The sequence below is a fragment of the Schistocerca cancellata genome, chromosome 3, assembly GCF_023864275.1.
Source record: "Schistocerca cancellata isolate TAMUIC-IGC-003103 chromosome 3, iqSchCanc2.1, whole genome shotgun sequence".
Taxonomy (NCBI): domain Eukaryota; kingdom Metazoa; phylum Arthropoda; class Insecta; order Orthoptera; family Acrididae; genus Schistocerca; species Schistocerca cancellata.
The window spans coordinates 675,795,212-675,814,466 of record NC_064628.1 but is presented as its reverse complement, the minus strand read 5'-3'; the positions used below and the strand labels follow the sequence as shown (position 1 = coordinate 675,814,466).

The 19,255-nt window shown below is 43.8% G+C and overlaps 1 protein-coding gene across 1 annotated transcript in view; it reads left to right on the top strand.

Moving 5' to 3' along the window:
• The window catches only part of LOC126175649 (protein white-like), a 300,070-nt gene that overhangs the window by 86,440 nt on the left and 194,375 nt on the right, over positions 1-19,255 (top strand). The gene's annotated exons all lie outside the window — the stretch shown is intronic.

Genomic DNA, 19,255 nt, shown 5'->3' with positions numbered 1-19,255 from the left:
TTGGACCCTGCATGTCAGCAGGGGAGTGTTCAAGCTGGAGGAGGCTCTGTAATGATGTGGGGCGTGTGCACTTGGAGTGATATGGGACCCCTGATACGACTCTGACAGGTGACACGTACGTAAGCATCCTGTCTGATCACCTGCATCCATTCATATCCATTGTGCATTCCGACGGACTTGGGCAATTCCAGCAGAACAATGAGACACCTCATGCGTCCAGAATTGCTACAGAGTGGCTCCAGGAACACTCCTTGGAGTTTAAACACTTCCGCTGGCAACCAAACCCCCCAGACATGAACATTATTGAGCATATCTGGGATGCCTTGCAACGTGCTATTCAGAAGCGATCTCCACCCCATCGTACTGTTACGAATTTATAGACAGCCCTACAGAATTCACGGTGTCAGTCCCTCCAGGACTACTTCAGACATTAGCTGAGTCGTGTTGCGGCACTTCTGCGAGCTCGCGGTGGCCCTACACGCTATTAGGCAGGTGTACCAGTTTCTTTGGCTCTTCAGTATATCTTTACAGTTATAAAAAAGTTGCGATTGTCACTTGTCTGTATCTCGATATCTTGAATGCCTATGAAATACTGCAAGCACCCACCTTACGCAGGAAACCTGTTTATGTAACCGCCCTTGTTCCTGTCGAAGTGGACTGCAATTAAATCCCGTATTATACACGTTCTTTGCGGAGTGTAGAGTGTCAGACGCCACTCGCTCCACTTAAGCAGAGGCCACTTTTTGTTTGTACGGCTGAAAGAATTGAATTTCAGCTGCAGTCTATGGTTTCTTACGTAAGGACGGCGTAGTACGTGCAGAACGAGGCCCGGAGACCGAGTTTGTGTCTTGACGAGTTACGGGGGTGATGGGGATTGGGAGGAGCCGAGAGTCCTCTATCACTGTAGACAAGAGATACCGATGCCAGTTTAATTCCGTTTATACGTTTCTTGTTTCTTGCATTATAATTGAGATCCCTCCTATGATATGGAAGTAGTTTTACAATTACAGAACACTTTCTCAGTGACAAATATCGCAACGTGCTAACCCATCTCCAAGACTACCTTAAGGTACCTTTTGCCCATACATTGGTTTATTCTTAACTACGTTCAGCTCCAGTGGATTAGCGGTGCTTAGAATATGTCCAGCGTATGTAAACCGTTGTGCTATTGTATACCATGTTTATATGATGCAACAAACAACTGTGCGCAATATGTATACGGACATAGCCTGTTGCACAAGGTGCTTTACGTTTTTAAATATTTTAGCTGTGACAAACCTTTTATAATGCGCTATTTTTATCCACTTGACATCCTGTGCGTGAGGTCAGCGTGAAATAAACATTTTTTTTTTTTCAATACAAGATTTTAAGACCTGAAAATGACAGAATAGTCTATTGAAACCTAGAATATTATTCAAGTATGTGGGACCCATACCAGATATCGCTAACTAGAGAACACACACAAAGAAGGATAGCAGAGTGGTCACTGGTTTGTTCGATTCACTTGGAAGCGTCACTGCAATGCTGAAAAACGTGGACTGGCAGACGAATACAGCCAGCGCAACTACGCCACAGAGTCTACTCACAAAATTTCAAGAAATACTATCTAGTGACGAATCCAGAAATAAACTACAACCCTCTACTTGTCGCTCCTGTGGCGGCCGCGAGGATATTAGACGAATTACCCAGACATCTAAACAGTCATTCATCCCACGCTCTTACGCGAATGGAACAAGATGAAACTCTAATACGTGGTGCAGTGGGAAATAACCTCAGCCGTGCACTTCACAGTGTATGGCAGAATTTAGATGCAGTCGTTAAACGTACATGGTTACGTAAGTCAGACATTAATGGGTACCTGTTCTTTCAGCATGTTAAATATGAATTTTTTCCAACTGAACAGTTTTGCGTAACAAGTGTCTTGGCAGGACGAGGAAAATCCGTGCAGGAATGCCACTGGTTGCAGCCAATCGAGAAACGAGAAAGCCTGACACCTTTCGGCGTTACGTCGCACCCACATTCTGTCTGCCTTACCCCTCTCGCCCAGTTCTCACGCCTACTACCCCCCCCCCCCCCTCCGTTCCCGCCCCCCGGACCATCCTCTCTCTCTGTCTCTGTCTCTGTTTCAGATGAATTAATTGTCTTGTATGATAATTATGAACGCATTCTTTCCTGTTTCACGGCTCTCTTGCTTTCATTCCTCACTTTTGAGAACATCTATTTTTAATTTTACTTCAAATTCTCATGCCGCACAACCTGCGACCGCAAGCACGGGCACGAGTTTGACAGGAACATGACGTGTATTAGAGATTATCCTGAGTCATCTGATATTTGTGTAACCATATGTCGAAACGATTGTCTCATTCTGCACAGACGTTTCTTCTGAAAGACCGAAATGCTAAGTGATTCTGAAATTATGTATTAAGGTTATTAATCGTATGGAGATAAAGTCGATAAAATTGTAAATCCTATTGAAGACCATTTTTAACTACACGCAGTATTAATCCAACTAATTACCGTAATCCTCGTGTAAATTTCATATTTAACGGCATTTTTCACCGTGTTTGTCACCTAGATGACAGCAGTCTATCAAAAAAATAAAATAAAAATATTGATAGTTTATTCACAACTCAACTTTGGTACTTGAAGTGTGTAGGACTCCATTGTGCAGCGCTAAATGTGATGTTATCAGGAGAAAAAAAACTGGCATTCTAGGGATCGGAGCGTGGAAAGTCAGATCCCTTAATCGGGCAGGTAGGTTAGAAAATTTAAAAAGGGAAATGGATAGGTTAAAGTTAGATATAGTGGGAATTAGTGAAGTTCGGTGAAAGGAGGAACAAGACTTCTGGTCAGGTGACTACAGGGCTATAAACACAAAATCAAATAGGGGTAATGCAGGAGTAGGTTTAATAATGAATAGGAAAATAGGAATGCAGGTAAGCTACTACAAACAGCATAGTGAACGCATTATTGTGGCCAAGATAGATACGAAGCCCACGCCTACTACAGTAGTACAAGTTTATATGCCAACTAGCTCTGCAGATGACGAAGAAATTGAAGAAATGTATGATGAGATAAAAGAAATTATTCAGATTGTGAAGTGAGACGAAAATTTAATAGTCATGGGTGACTGTAATTCGGCAGTAGGAAAAGGGAGAGAAGGAAACGTAGTAGGTGAATATGGATTGGGGGTAAGAAATGAAAGAGGAAGCTGCCTGGTAGAATTTTGACCAGAGCACAACTTAATCATAGCTAACACTTGGTTCAAGAATCATGAAAGAAGGTTGTATACATGGAAGAAGCCTGGAGATACTGACAGGTTTCAGATAGATTATATAATGGTAAGACAAAGATTTAGGAACCATGTTTTAAATTGTAAGACATTTCCAGGGGCCGATGTGGATTCTGACCACAATCTATTGGTTATGACCTGTAGATTAAAATCGAAGAAACTGCAAAAAGGTGGGAATTTAAGGAGATGGGACCTGGATAAACTTACTAAACCAGAGGTTGTACAGAGTTTCAGGGAGAGCATAAGGGAACAATTGACAGGAATGGGGGAAAGAAATACAATAGAAGAAGAACGGGTAGCTTTGAGGGATGAAGTAGTGAAGGCAGCAGAGGATCAAGTAGGTAAAAAGACGAGGGCTAGTAGAAATCCTTGGGTGACAGAAGAAATACCGAATTTAATTGATGAAAGGAGAAAATATAAAAATGCAGTAAATGAAGCAGGCAAAAAGGAATACAAACGTCTCAAAAATGAGATCGACAGGAAGTGCAAAATGGCTAAGCAGGCATGGCTAGAGGACAAATGTAAGGATGTAGAGGCTTATCTCACTAAGGGTAAGATAGATGTAGATGAAGATGAAATGGGAGATATAATACTGCGTGAAGAGTTTGACAGAGCACTGAAAGACCTGAGTCGAAACAAGGCCCCGGGAGTAGACAACATTCCATTAGAACTACTGACAGCCTTGGGAGAGCCAGTCCTGACGAAACTCTACTATCTGGTGAGCAAGATGTATGAAACAGGCGAAATACCCGCAGACTTCAAGAAGAATATAATAATTCCAATCCCAAAGAAAGCAGGTGTTGACAGATGTGAAAATTACCGAACTACCAGTTTAATAAGTCACAGCTGCAAAATACTAACGCGGATTCTTCACAGACGAATGGAAAAACTAGTAGAAGCCGACCTCGGGGAAGATCAGTTTGGATTCCGTAGAAATGTTGGAACACGTGAGGCAATACTGACCCTACGACTTATCTTAGAAGCTAGGTTAAGAAAAGGCAAACCTACGTTTATAGCATTTGTAGACTTGGAGAAAGCTTTTGACAATGTTGACTAGAATACTCTCTTTCAAATTCTGAAGGTTTCAGGGGTAAAATACAGGGAGCGAAAGGCTATTTACAATTTGTACAGAAACCAGACGGCAGTCATACGAGTCGAGGGGTTGGGAAGGGCTGTAGTCTCTCCCCGATGTTATTCAATCTGTATATTGAGCAAGCAGTAAAGGAAACAAAAGAAAAGTTCGGAGTAGGTATTAAAATCCATGGAGAAGAAATAAAAAAAGGACTTGGAAGAGCAGTTGAATGGAATGGATAGTGTCTTGAAAGGAGGGTATAAGATGAACATCAACAAAAGCTAAACGAGTATAATGGAATGTAGTCGAATTAAGTCGGGTGATGCTGAGGGAATTAGATTAGGAAATGAGACACTTAAAGTAGTAAAGGAGTTCTGCTATTTGGGTTCAAATGGTTCAAATGGCTCTGAGCACTATGGGACTTAACTTCTAAGGTCATCAGTCCCCTAGAACTTAGAACTACTTAAACCTAACTAACCTAAGGACATCACACACATCCATGCCCGAGGCAAGATTCGAACCTGCGACCGCAGCGACCGCGCGGTTCCAGACTGTAGCGCCTTTAACCGCTTGGCCACCACGGCCGGCTTTGCTATTTGGGGAGCAAAATAACTGATGATGGTCGAAGTAGAGAGGATATAAAATGTAGACTGGCAATGGCAAGGAAAGCGTTTCTGAAGAAGAGAAATTTGTTAACATCGAGTATAGATTTAAGTGTCAGGAAGTCATTTCTGGAAGTATTTGTACGGAGTGTAGCCATGTATGGAAATGAAACATGGACGATAAATAGTTTGGACAAGAAGAGAATAGAAGCTTTCGCAATGTGGTGCTTCAGAATAATGCTGAAGATTAGATGGGTAGATCACATAACTAATGAGGAAGTATTGAATAGGATTGGGGAGAAGAGAAGTTTGTGGCACAACTGGACTAGAAGAAGGGAACGGTTGGTAGGACATGTGTTGAGGCATCAAGGAATCACCAATTTAGTATTGGAGGGCAGTGTGGAGGGTAAAAATCGTAGAGGGAGACCAAGAGATGAATACGCTAAGCAAATTCAGAAGGATGTAGGTTGCAGTAGGTACTGGGAGATGAAGAAGCTTGCACAGGATAGAGTAGCATGGAGAGCTGCATCAAACCAGTCTCAGGACTGAAGACCACAACAACAACAACAACAGATGTGATGTTCTTATGAGAATTTTGCAGGTTGCTAGAGTTAAACTCGCATGTGTTGTTCAATATTACAGGTGACTTGAAGATTGGATCTAAGGTTCCGAGACACGCCGCCTAGATCAACAATCGTTAGAGGAGTGACCTGACAAGCAAAAACTGTGCCTAAAAGCATTTCGGTGCGGTTTGGAGCTGATTGAGCTCCAATATGATCAGTACATCTATTAGATTTTTCTCCTGAATTTCTTCTCAGAAGAGGGGAGTATTACGCGCTATACGTTTTTTATGGGCGTGGTACTATTCATAATCTGACCGATCAATTCGTCTCTTGTGTTTAGTTTTCTGTGTGGACTTTTTCTTTCAACCATCACCAGAGACAAAAATCTAAGAGAGGAATGTGTCCCAATGCCTCCTCAAGTTGTATAACCTTATTTCATGAGTCTTGAACCAAGTACTAGCAGTTATTAAATTGTGTGCGGGGCAGTATTCTGCCAGACGGCTTCATCTTTCGTTTCCTTCTCCCAGCCCATGTTCTCCAAATATTTTTCTTCCTCTTCCATTTCCTACAGTCGAATTCCAGTCCACCATCACAATTAAATTTCCGTCTCCCTTAAATATATGAATAATTTCTTTTATCTCATCATACAATCTTTCAGTCACTTAATCAACTGCGGATATAGTAGACATAAAAACTTTTTCTACTGTTGTGAATGTTGGCTTCGTATCTATCGTTCAATATACTGTTTATAGTAGCTTATACGTATTCCTATTTTCTTATTCATTATTACATCGACTCCCGCTTTTCTGCTATTTGAATTTGCGTTGAGAACTCTGTACTGCCTAATCAGATGTCCTGTTCTTCCTATCACCGCAATTCACTAATTCCCACTATAAAAAACTTCAACCCACCGATCTCTCTTTTTTCAAATTCCCTAACCTACCAACCCATATACTGGATCTAACGTTCCACGCTCTTACCCATAAAACATCAGTTTTGTTTTTCCTGATAACATCCTCCTGTGTAGTCTGTTCCCGGAAATCCGAACGGAGGACTATTTTACCTGCAGAATATTTTATTCAACAGGATGCCATAGTCATTAAGCCATACAGTAGAGTTGCATGTCCTCGAATAATAAAAATCTGTGGTTTCCCCTTGCTTCCACCCGTTCGCAATACTATCATAGTAAGGCTAAGCCGCCTAGCGTTACTGCCAATCAAACAGATTGGTGACCCTGTAACTATTAAAGAGGCAGCTGCACCTCTTCAGGAACCATATGTTTGTCTAGCCTCTTCACAATAGCCTCTTGACACCGTTGCAACTGCGGTACGGCTTTCCTACGTCGGCAAGGATCATCATGAGTAGTGGGAAACACTTTCTACAGGACAAAATTAAGTAACAACGAGGTTTGTAACAATAAGTTTATCGTTACCGGTCGCACTAGTTCACACGCAGCAAGTATCACGTTTAAGATGTCATGACGTAGCAAGAAAACACGTTTGACGTCCAGGATACATTTCCCGAGATGTGCCGTACGCAAGACAGTTTAAATAAATAAAAATTATGAATGCTAATAGCACATGTTTTGATCTTAAAATCAAAACCATTGAGAAGTACAGTTCACAAGAGAATCGCAGAAGTTTTCAGAATGGCTCGTTTTAAGCGAAACACGTTCTTGACCTAATTCACGAAATGTTTTGTTGCCGTTCAAATGCACATTGCGCGAGCAGAGAGGAAATGGGAAGGGACTTGAACGTAATTCGCTGGAACAATACGAAACCAAGCGAATGACTCCTTACATAGTTTTAGGTCTTTCATACATATGTATACATGTAAGTCCCAGAAATGGCGAAAAGAAGGCTAACATGTAGCCGCCTCTGGCCGGCAGCTAGACACACAAACAAGACCCGTTGTCCGGACCTGTTTAGAGCCAGCTAACATCCTGTTTGCATCGAAATGGACAAAATCGTCCACTTCCGTAATCGGGTCAGAGCCGCTCATTCGCTGGAATGAATTAACTCATTTTCATGGCTTACTGTTCACCATTCACTTACTAAAATATATCAAGGAAAGGTGCTTCGTCTTTTTAATTCGAGGTCAGTGTCTTGCATTTATATCTTATTTTAACCTTAATAGTGTGGCTCCAGGTGTTCTCTTAAACTGGAGTCTGGTCTTGCTCAAGCCGTATTCAATCCCTCACTTCCTGTATTTTATCCCTGCTACCTCCAGAATTTCAAAGAGTTTATTCTAGCCTACACTCTCAAAATCTTTCTCTAAGTCTACAAACGTAGAGTCGCCTTTTTTCGTCCTATGTTCTAGGATAAGCAGAAGAGTATTTCCTCGCGTGTTCAGAAATTTCTCCCTAACCCAAACGGATCTTTTCCAAGGTTGGTCTCTATTAGTTTTTCATTCTTCTGTAAATAATTCTTTTCGGTATTTTGCAGCCATGACCTATTAAACTGATAGTTTGGCAATATTCACACCTATCAGCATTTGCTTTCTTTGGAATTGGAATAATTATATTCTTCATGAACTCTGAGGGTACTTCCCCCGTTTCATATATCTTGCACATCAGTCGTAGCTGGCTTACCGAAGGAACTTAATAATTCTGGGCGAGTATCGCCTACTTCAGGGGCCTTGTCTCGACTTAGCTCTTTCAGTGCTGTGTGAAATTCTTGTGGCAGTATCAAGTCTTCCATCTGATTTTCATCTACATCCACTTCCATTTCTCTATTATTGTCTGCAAGTTCATTTCCCTTCTAGAGCCCATCTATACAGGGTGTAGTGGGGACAAGTGCAGATACTTTTATATGCGGTACCTTACTGTTCACACACATTAATGTGCTGGTTGCTTTTTCTCTGTGTCGAACAGTCTTCTCACAAACACGTCACAAACTTTAGGACCTGATGTTTTCTGTAGGTCGTAACTGCACCACTAAATGGAGTACGCCTGTCAGTATAGACAACCCATTTTGCGTCCACACGAACACTCTTCAACACCTGATCTGCCGCCCAGGGGAAAATAAGCATTAATGGCTTGCCCCTGCCACATGGTCTTGGAGGTACTGCCCAACCTAAAAAAAATACTACTTATAATAGCTATAATTATTAGTCTGCAAATGACGAAAATACTGATTTAATATTGTTCAGTACACCGTCCTGAGTCATCAATAGAAACGTTTGCACCTATACTCGCTACACCCTGTATATATTCCCCTCGCATATCAGCTTTCCCTTGTTTGCTTAGTATTGACCTGCCTGCCAGGTTTTGGTTTTCCGCTGTTTCCCTATACCATCTGACTCAAGTACCGGCATTTTGATACGACGTGATAGATTTCCTTTCCTGCCCTTCCTCAATTCGATCTTGTGCTCCGTCTCTTACGACCTCTCTAATCTTCCTTGTTTCCAGCACTGAAACTGCGAATGCTTTTCTGAAAGTTTACCAGTCTACTTGCTATTACGTTTTTCGAAAGTCAACGGCGATTCCTGCTCAGTTAACTGGCGGTGGCATTTGCCCCTAATTTTAGTTACGCTGGAACGTCTGGTGAAAAGTAAAAAGACCAATGAAACTTCCTGGCAGATTAAAACTGTGTACCGGACCGAGACTCGAACTTGGGACCTTTACCTTTCGCGGGCAAGAGCTCTACCAACTGAGCTACCTTAGCACGACTCACGACCCGTCCTCACAGCTTGAATTCTCCCAGTACCTCGTCTCCTACCTTCCAAACTTCACAGAAGCTCTTCTGCGATTCAGAAGGTTGTAGGTTGCAGTAGGTACTGGGAGACGAAGAAGCCTGCACAGGATAAAGTAGCATGGAGAGCTGCATCAAATCAGTCTCTGGACTGAAGACCACATCAACATGTTAAACATACATGACCTTTATGTATGTGTGGAATACGTAACATGTGTATGCGACTGAAGCCGTGGAGAAAAAAAAATCATTGTCTTTCATTTATTTTGTACATGTCAATTTGCCTGCTTTGTATATGTGTAGCTGTTTAAAAATAAATGTTGCACGACAACGCATGGCGGGCACCATAAAAGATTTACACCACTGTACGTGAGTATGAGGAGAACGCATGGCAATGTAGTATTAGTCTCTATATGTCCATCTTTTCAGTGACAGTTACGGGGCTCGGCTGTTCGATACGGGATGTCAGATCAAACGCCTTTCAGCCGTCTAGTTTCCAAACTTATTTTATTTGGCTACCAGTTTCGGTGGTCAGAAGATGATGGTTAAAGTGGTCGCTATAGCAAGCAGAAATCTACTAACACTAGTATTGCTGGCATCTGTTTTGACCAGGTCCGAGCTAGATCTTCCTACACGTCGGTCACTGGCCTGAAGGTAGCGTGGTAAACCGCCGAAGCTGGTAGGCAAATAAAATAAGTTTGGAAACTAGAAAGCTGAAAGGCGTTTGATTTGACAACGTAGTATAATGTTCACTTGAGCTCGTCAGTCTTTGAACGCTGGTCTAGTCCTGAATCCAGTGAATGGTGAATAATGTATGGAGGAGAATGTCCAGTCGGGTTGTTCTGGGCGGCGACTGAAGGTAAGTCCAGATGCTGTCTTGATGCTCGGTGTTGATACTCTCATACTAACAGTTGATTCACTCTTAGTGGGACCACGTATTGCTTCTACCCGCATTTAGCGGGTCGATATTCACTTTGGAACTATTTGTGATATCAGGCAGAAGCATAACGTAGGCCGTGTTGCATGCGATCTCTATGGCGTCCGACCATAACTATGTGGCGCCTATCCGGAACCCAACCTTGCCGCGCGCCGCTCTCTTTGTAGACTATTTGTATATTGTTGTATGTTTCTTATGTAAATATAAATTTCCGGTTTTACATCATTATCGAGCACTATGCTAATAATTCTAAGACCATTAACACGTCATATCTGGTAAAGTCGTCTCAAAGCAGGTAAACAGAACTGTTCTGAAGAAAAATACAGTAGTATACAGTCAAATGGCAGTGTATTCTTTCAAGAAATACTGTAGGATTGTGGTTCAGCACCATCAAAAGCTTTTTTGATACAGCTCTCTCCCTCTGTCTCCTTCCCTCCCCCCTTCGTGGCCCTTCCCCGTCCCTTCCCCCCTCTCTCTCCTTCCCTCTCTCCTTCTCCCCCTCCCACTAATTCAAATGGTTCAAATGGCTCTGAGCACTATGGGACTTAACATCTGAGGTCATCAGTCCTCTAGAACTTAGAACTACTTAAACCTAACTAACCTAAGGACATCACACACATCGATGCCCGAGGGAGGATTCGAACCTGCGACCGTAGCAGCCGCGCGGTTCTGGACTGAACCGCCTAGAACCGCTCGGCCACCACGGCCGGCGTGGGTCATAAGGGACGGAGATGATTTCAGGCAGATAGGATGTAGAGTGGCTGACTTTGCTCAGGTTGTCAGGTAAGGGATGGTTACCGTGTAGAAGCAGATAGTAAGGTATAGTGTTGTAGCCAGTGAGTCGATGGAATGTTTCCCCATACTTTGAAGAGATAATGGGGAATGTAGCGTTGAGTTTGGTGCATGTCTGGTGCCAGACACGGAGTTTTTTTGCATTTACTAAATTCCTGGCATGTCTCTGTATTTGCCGGTAACGTGAGATTGTATCACGGTCACGAGTCTGCAAAAAGGAGCAGTATTACGACGGGATGTTCGGAGGAGTAGTAGGCTTGTGGGGGGAGGGAGGAACTGTGGAAATATATGGTCTTGATAGGAATGTAGGGGTATATAGGATCTGACAAGGTCTCAACATGTCGTAGTATATTCGGCTTTTTAATAGTGGACATGGCGGTTCTGAAAGCGAGCACATATACGTGCAGTCGTCATGTTTATAGCGGAAGTTTGACTAAATACAATAATAGTCACTGTAGAAACTCCTGACACGTTCTTAACAGTGTACATGCTCACTTTCGCAGTATAAAACCAGAACAAAGATGCAGACGAGCTACCTTTGTTTTAGTCTTAATTTTAACACTGACAAATTTAAGTATCAAGTTTAAGACACTTTTTACAAAATTTAATGGATTCGACTGTTTGCTGGTTTAATCTTCGTATGTTGATACCCTCTAATTATTTTGCTCATTAGTATACTTTTAATTGTGTGACATTTTGACAGGGATATTTACATTTCGCAAACTATCTTCATCCACAGCTCCTGACTGCAAGCACTCCATATTTAGTTCGCCCTAAGTAAAGCAACATTTTCAGGACAGTCTCTCGGCATATTGTCAGCCCCCCCCCCCCCCCCCCACCATGCGACTGCGTCGATAGGGGAAGAGCATATTTTTGTTTATATTGTGCAATTCTAATTATATGACAGCAGCAACGTCTCTAATCTCTATGGCGCATCGAAGCGGACCAATGTTGCCGACACTCGGCTCGAGAACGCGGATCGCCAAGTCCGGTTTCTCTCGTCTGGGAGCAGTGAAGCGGCAAGGCGGCACTGCTAACAGGTTGTGTTCGCCTTCGGGCGGCTCTGCGAAGCGCATCAGTACTACATAGCAGGCAGCTTCTGCACTTCACAGCAGACGACCTTCGTTATCTTTTTGATGACTTATGCCGTGGTGCACAACACTGAAAAGTAGGTGCTTCAGTAACAGAGATTATTGCGCAGTGAAAAGGTGGTAGCCAGAATCCCATAAATGGCGATGCAATGTTACCCACTCTTCATACAGGCGATGTAACTGAAACATCTTTTTAAAATATAGGTCCCCCAATGGTTTTGAAATTTTAATGTTAAATGAGACAATTCATTTGAACTTCTACGATTTCGGAATGACGTGCTACATAACAATGCAAATAAAAGACGAAGATGGTGTGACTGCTGTTTTGTTTATTTATGTGCCCGCACCTACACTATGGATAGGGAAAGCTTGGACAGAAGGAAGGATTAGGTGAAATAATGTACAGGGAGAGATTATTTAGTATGGAGGTATGGATGTCATGGAGCATTTGATGTGGAGGGAACTTAAGTTAAGCTAAAGAATCCGAACTGATGTGTAGCGAGCGGAAGGCGAAAATAGATAGGAGGTTGTACCTGGCACGTTGTGCGTAGATGTCTGGACAGATGTCGCAATCTGACAGTGGAACAAAGTTGATGTTTTGTGAGATTAGTACACTGACGGAAAAAAATCCCAACACCACGAAGGAGATGTGAGAGATGGACGAAAGTTGGTAGACGTGTTTCTGCATCTGAAAGATGACGTCAAATCAGATTTCACGCCAGTCATGTACGAGTGGCACTAGTAGCACCACTTAAAGGGCACATCAGATTTCCTTTAAATACGCGCTGTAACGGTCTGAGCACGTAATATTTTCACAGTATATAAAAATGACCTAGTAGATAGTGTCGGAAGTTCCATGCGGCTTTTCGCGGATGATGCTGTAGTATACAGAGAAGTTGCAGCATTAGAAAATTGCAGCGAAATGCAGGAAGATCTGCAGCGGATAGGCACTTGGTGCAGGGAGTGGCAACTGACACTTAATATGTAATGTAATGTATTGGTTCAAATGGCTCTGAGCACTATGGGACTTAACTTCTGAGAGCATCAGTCCCCTAGAACTTAGAACTACTTAAACCTAACTAACCTAAGGACATCACACACATCCAAGCCCGAGGCAGGATTCGAACCTGCGACAGTAGTGGTCTCGCGGTTCCAGACTGTAGCGCCTAGAATCGCTCGGCCACCGCAGCCGGCTGTAATGTATTGCGAATACATAGAAAGAAGGATCCTTTATTGTATGATTATATGATAGCGGAACAAACACTGGTAGCAGTTACTTCTGTAAAATGTCTGGGAGTATGCGTACGGAACGATCTGAAGTGGAATAATCATATAAAATTAATTGTTGGTAAGGCGGGTGCCAGGTTGAGATTCATTGGGAGAGTTCTTAGAAAATGTAGTCCATCAACAAAGGAGGTGGCTTACAACACTCGTTCGACCTATACTTGAGTATTGCTCGTAAGTGTGGGATCCGTAACAGATCGGGTTGACAGAGGAGATAGAGAAGGTCCAAAGAAGAGCGGCGCGTTTCGTCACAGGGTTATTTGGTAAGCGTGATAGCGTTACGGAGATGTTTAGCAAAATGAAGTGGCAGACTCTGCAAGAGAGGCGCTGTGCATCGCTGTGTAGCTTGCTGTGCAGGTTTCGAGAGGGTGCGTTTCTGGATGAGGTATCGAATACATTGCTACCCCCTACTTATACTTCCCGAGGAGATCACGAATGTAAAATTAGAGAGATTCGAGCGCGCACGGAGGCTTTCCGGCAGTCGTTCTTCCCGCGAACCATACGCGACTGGAACAGGAAAGAGAGGTAATGACAGTGGCACGTAAAGTGCCCTCCGCCACACACCGTTGGGTGACTTGCGGAGTATAAATGTAGATGTAGATGTAGATGTGTACCTTTGATAGTGGCCATAGTGAGTTGATGTCATTCATGAATGCCTTTAAGACGACGAATGCGGCGTTATCAACACCTCACTGATTTTGAACGAGATCGTGTAATAGGGCTACGAGAATCTGGATGTTCATTCCGCGATATTGCAGGAAGACTGCCACTGTACATGATTGCTGGCAACGATGATAGCGGGAAGGTACTGTCGCAAGTCCGAACGGCCACGTGGTACTACCCAGAGGAAAGCCCATGGTGTTCAGCTTAAGGCTAAGACGCGTCGTAATGCGTCTGCAGCAGCAGTTCGAGCAGCAATTACCACTACAATGACATAATGAACTCTTACAAATTTATTACTCCAAAGCAGCTCCGAGTCAGACGCTCTGTAGCGTGCGTTCCACTGACCCAAAACTGCCGCCGTTTGCGAATTCAGTGGTGTCAAATGAGGGCTCATTGGTGGCCAGAGTGGAGATCTGTTGTGTTTTCTGACGACAGGCTGTTCTGCTTCGGTGTTGGTTCGAAGGAGACTGAAACACACTGGACTAATACCTCAAGTTATGGTCTGGCGTGCGATTACGTATGACAGCAGGAGCACTCTCGAAGTTATCCCACGCACCCCGATCGCAAATCTGTACGTCTGTCTGAGGACTCGATCAATTTGGCTGTCATTCATGAACAGCATTCCAAGCGGTATTTTCCAACACGATAACGCTCGTCCATATATTGCGTTTGCACCAACTTGCTTTGGAGAGTGTCGAAAGGTTGCCATGGCCTGCTAGGTAACTACACTACTGGCGATTAAAATTGCTACACCAAGAAGAAATGCAGATGATAAACGGGTATTCATTGGAAAATATATTATACTAAGACTGACACGTGATTACGTTTTCACGCAATTTGGGTGCATAGATCCTGAGGAATCAGTATCTAGAACAACCAACTCTGGCCGTAATAACGGCCTTGATACGCCTGGGCAATGAGTCAAACAGAGCTTGGATGGCGTGTACAGGTACAGCTGCCCATGCAGCTTCAACATGATACCACAGTTCATCAAGAGTAGTGACAGGTGTATTGTGACGAGCCAGTTGCTCGGCCACCACTGAGCAGACGTTTTCAATTGGTGGGAGATCTGGAGAATGTGCTGGCCAGGGCAGCAGTCGAACATTTTCTGTATCCAGAGAGGCCCGTACAGGACCTGCAACATGCGGTTGTGCATTATCCTGCTGAAATGTAGGGTTTCCCAGGGATCGAATGAAGGGTAGAGCCACGTGTCGTAACAAATTTGAAATGTTCAAAGTGCCGTCAATGCAAACAAGAGGTGACCGAGACGTGTAACCAATGGCACCCCATAGAATCACGCCGGGTGATACGCCAGTATGGCGATGACTAATACACGCTTCCAATGTACGTTCACCGCGATGTCGCCAAACACGGATGCGACCGTCATGATGCTGTAAACAGAACATGGATTCATCTGAAAAAATGACGTTTTGCCATTCGTGCACCCAGGTTCGTCGTTGAGTACACCATTACAGGCGCTCCTGTCTGTGATGCAGAGTCTAGGGTAACCGCAGCCATTGTCTCAGAGATTATAGTTCACGCTGCTGCAAACGTCGTCGAACTGTTCGTGCAGATGGTTGTTGTCTTGCAAACGTCCCCATCTGTTGACTCAGGGATCGAGACGTGACTGCACGACCCGTTACAGCCATGCGGATAAGATGTCTGTCATCTCGACTGCTAGTGATACGAGGCCATTGGGATCCAGCACAGCGTTCCGTATTACCGTCCTGAACCCACCGATCCATATTCTGCTAACAGTCATAGGATCTCGACCAACGCGAGCAGCAATGTCGCGATACGATAAACCGCAATCGGAAACGTGATGGTACGCATTTCTCCTCCTTACACGAGGCATCACAACAACGTTTCAGCAGGCAACGCAGGTCAGCTGCGGTCTGTGTATGAGAAAGCGGGTTGGAAACTTTCCTCATGTCAGCACGTTGTAGGTGTCGCCACCGGCGCCAACCTTTTGTGAATGCTCTGAAAAGCTAATCATTTGCATATCACAGCATCTTCTTCCTGTCGGTTAAATTTCGCGTCTGTAGCACGTCATCTTCGTGGTGTAGTAATTTTAATGGCCAGGAGTGTAGATCTGTCTCAAAACGATCACTTATGAGGTATCATTGGACGATTACTCCAGAGTCATCCACAACCAGCATTAACTGTCCCAATACTGACCTATCAAGTACAACGGGCAAGAAACTCCATGCCACAAACTGGCATCCGGCACCTGTGCGACGCAATACATGCACGTTTGCATGCTTGCTTTCAACATTCTGATGGTTACACCGGTTATTAACGTGACAGCATTTCACATTTGCAATGGCTTTTCTCGCGCTTATATTAACCTGTGATCTTGCATTGTTAGGCACTTAAGTATGTTACTTGTATTGGTGTATTACCAAAATTTCATTACTCTATGTTAATTATTTCTTGATTTTGGGACTTTTTTCCGTCAGTGTATTTGGTAAAAAGTTAGTACATGGGTGTGGAGACGTGGCGGTGTTGTTAGCGCAGCGTACAAGGATTGGAGAAGAGAGAGAAAAAAAAGGGATAAGATGATAGGTAACGCTGGGGTTCATTTTAAATGTGCATAGGGCTTTTATTTGGGAGGTGGGAGAGGTAGGTTTCATAATTTAATAAAAGATAACTAATTCAGAAGACCGATTGTGAAAGGTTATGGGGAACTCACATCATTCAAGTATTTCGGGAGATTCGAAAAGTTTCCTCAGTACAGATGACTATGTGATACTGAGAATGGTGAGGACGGGTTAGAGCATGGTTTCGTAGGTACAAAACTTTTCTTAAATTACTTTAAAGGAGTGACTTGTGGATACTCAAGGTTTATGTAATGCTCAGAATTCATGATACAGAGGTAAAGTTTCTCAGAGGATAAAAAGATTATCTCTGATGATCTATCGTGCATTTTCGACTTATTGTTGGCTCTGAGCACTATGGGACTTAACAGCTATGGTCATCAGTCCCCTAGAACTTAGAACTACTTAAACCTAACTAACCTAAGGACAGCACACAACACCCAGCCATCACGAGGCAGAGAAAATCCCTGACCCCGCCGGGAATCGAACCCGGGAAAACTTATTGTTCTGTTTGAGCTCAACAGAGGGACGACAGCAGCTGAGGTAGCCAGAAACATTTGCGCCGTGCATACAGATAATGCCACTGGACACAGCACGACACGAAAATGATTTTCTCGTATTAAGGAGAGTAGTTTTAACATTAGTGACTCTCCACGTTCAGTAAGACCTTTGGGATTCGATGAAGATCGTTTAAATGCATTAATCTACAATGATACACGTCATTGTAGTCGAGAACTAGCAAATTTGATGAACTGTGGTCATTCCACCATCGTGTGACATCTGCATGCATAGGGTGTATGGGTATCGCATGCTCTAAGCCAAAGTCAGCGTATGGTCATATGTGCATCTCTGCTTGCTTGTCATTATCTGGTTCGTGAACAACACCGACCATATCTATCCTGTATCGTCACTGGTGACAAGAAATGGTGTCTTCATGCTAAAGTAAGGAAAGTAAAGGAATGGTTGAGCCCAAACAAAGTAGCAACTCCATGTACAAAGACTTGCACGCGTCAACAAAAGATAATTATACGAGGGCAGTTCAATAAGTAATGCAACACATTTTTTGCTCGGCCAATTTTGGTTGAAAAAACCGGAAATTTCTTGTGGAATATTTTCAAACATTCCCGCTTCGTCTCGTATAGTTTCATTGACTTCCGACAGGTGGCAGCGCTGTACGGAGCTGTTAAAATGGCGTCTGTAACGGATGTGCGTTGCAAACAACGGGCAGTGATCGAGTTTCTTTTGGCGGAAAACCAGGGCATCTCAGATATTCATAGGCGCTTGCAGAATGTCTACGGTGATCTGGCAGTGGACAAAAGCACGGTGAGTCGTTGGGCAAAGCGTGTGTCATCATCGCCGCAAGGTCAAGCAAGATCTCCCGCGTGCGGGCTGGCCGTGCACAGCTGTGACCCCTGCAATGGCGGAGCGTGCGAACACACTCGTTCGAGATGATCGACAGATCACCATCAAACAACTCAGTGCTCAACTTGACATCTCTGTTGGTAGTGCTGTCACAATTGTTCACCAGTTGGGATATTCAAAGGTTTGTTCCCGCTGGGTCCCTCGTTGTCTAACCGAACACCATAAAGAGCAAAGGAGAATCATCTGTGCGGAATTGCTTGCTCGTCATGTGGCTGAGGGTGACAATTTCTTGTCAAAGATTGTTACAGGCGATGAAACATGGGTTCATCACTTCGAACCTGAAACAAAACGGCAATCAATGGAGTGGCGCCACACCCACTCCCCTACCAAGAAAAAGTTTAAAGCCATACCCTCATCCGGTAAAGTCATGGTTACAGTCTTCTGGGACGCTGAAGGGGTTATTCTGTTCGATGTCCTTCCCCATGGTCAAACGATCAACTCTGAAGTGTATTGTGCTACTCTTCAGAAATTGAAGAAACGACTTCAGCGTGTTCGTAGGCACAAAAATCTGAACGAACTTCTCCTTCTTCATGATAACGCAAGCCCTCACACAAGTCTTCGCACCCGAGAGGAGCTCACAAAACTTCAGTGGACTCATGCACCCTACAGCCCCAATCTCGCACCGTCGGATTTCCATATGTTTGGCCCAATGAAGGACGCAATCCGTGGGAGGCACTACGCGGATGATGAAGAAGTTATTGATGCAGTACGACGTTGGCTCCGACATCGACCAGTGGAATGGTACCGTGCAGGCATACAGGCCCTCATTTCAAGGTGGCGTAAGGCCGTAGCATTGAATGGAGATTACGTTGAAAAATAGTGTTGTGTAGCTAAAAGATTGGGGAATAACCTGGTGTATTTCAATGCTGAATAAAACAACCCCTGTTTCAGAAAAAAAAATGTGTTGCATTACTTATTGAACTGCCCTCGTACATGTGGTGGAACAGCGACAGTGTGGTGTACTACGAATTGCTTCCCCGAGGTGTCACCATCACTGCTGACATTTATTCTCAGCAACTGAGACGTCTTGCAGACGCAATACAAGAACAACGACCAGGAGAACTACGTGAAGTGATGCTATTCCGTGATAACGCCCGTCCTCATTCTGCTAGACTTACACAAAACACTATACAAGAGTTGGGCTGGAAAGTCATTCCACACCTACCTTATTCACCTGATCTTGGGCAGTCAGATTTTTGCCTTTTTCGTTCTCAGTCGAACAAAATTCAAGGAGCTTCCTTTCCGAAT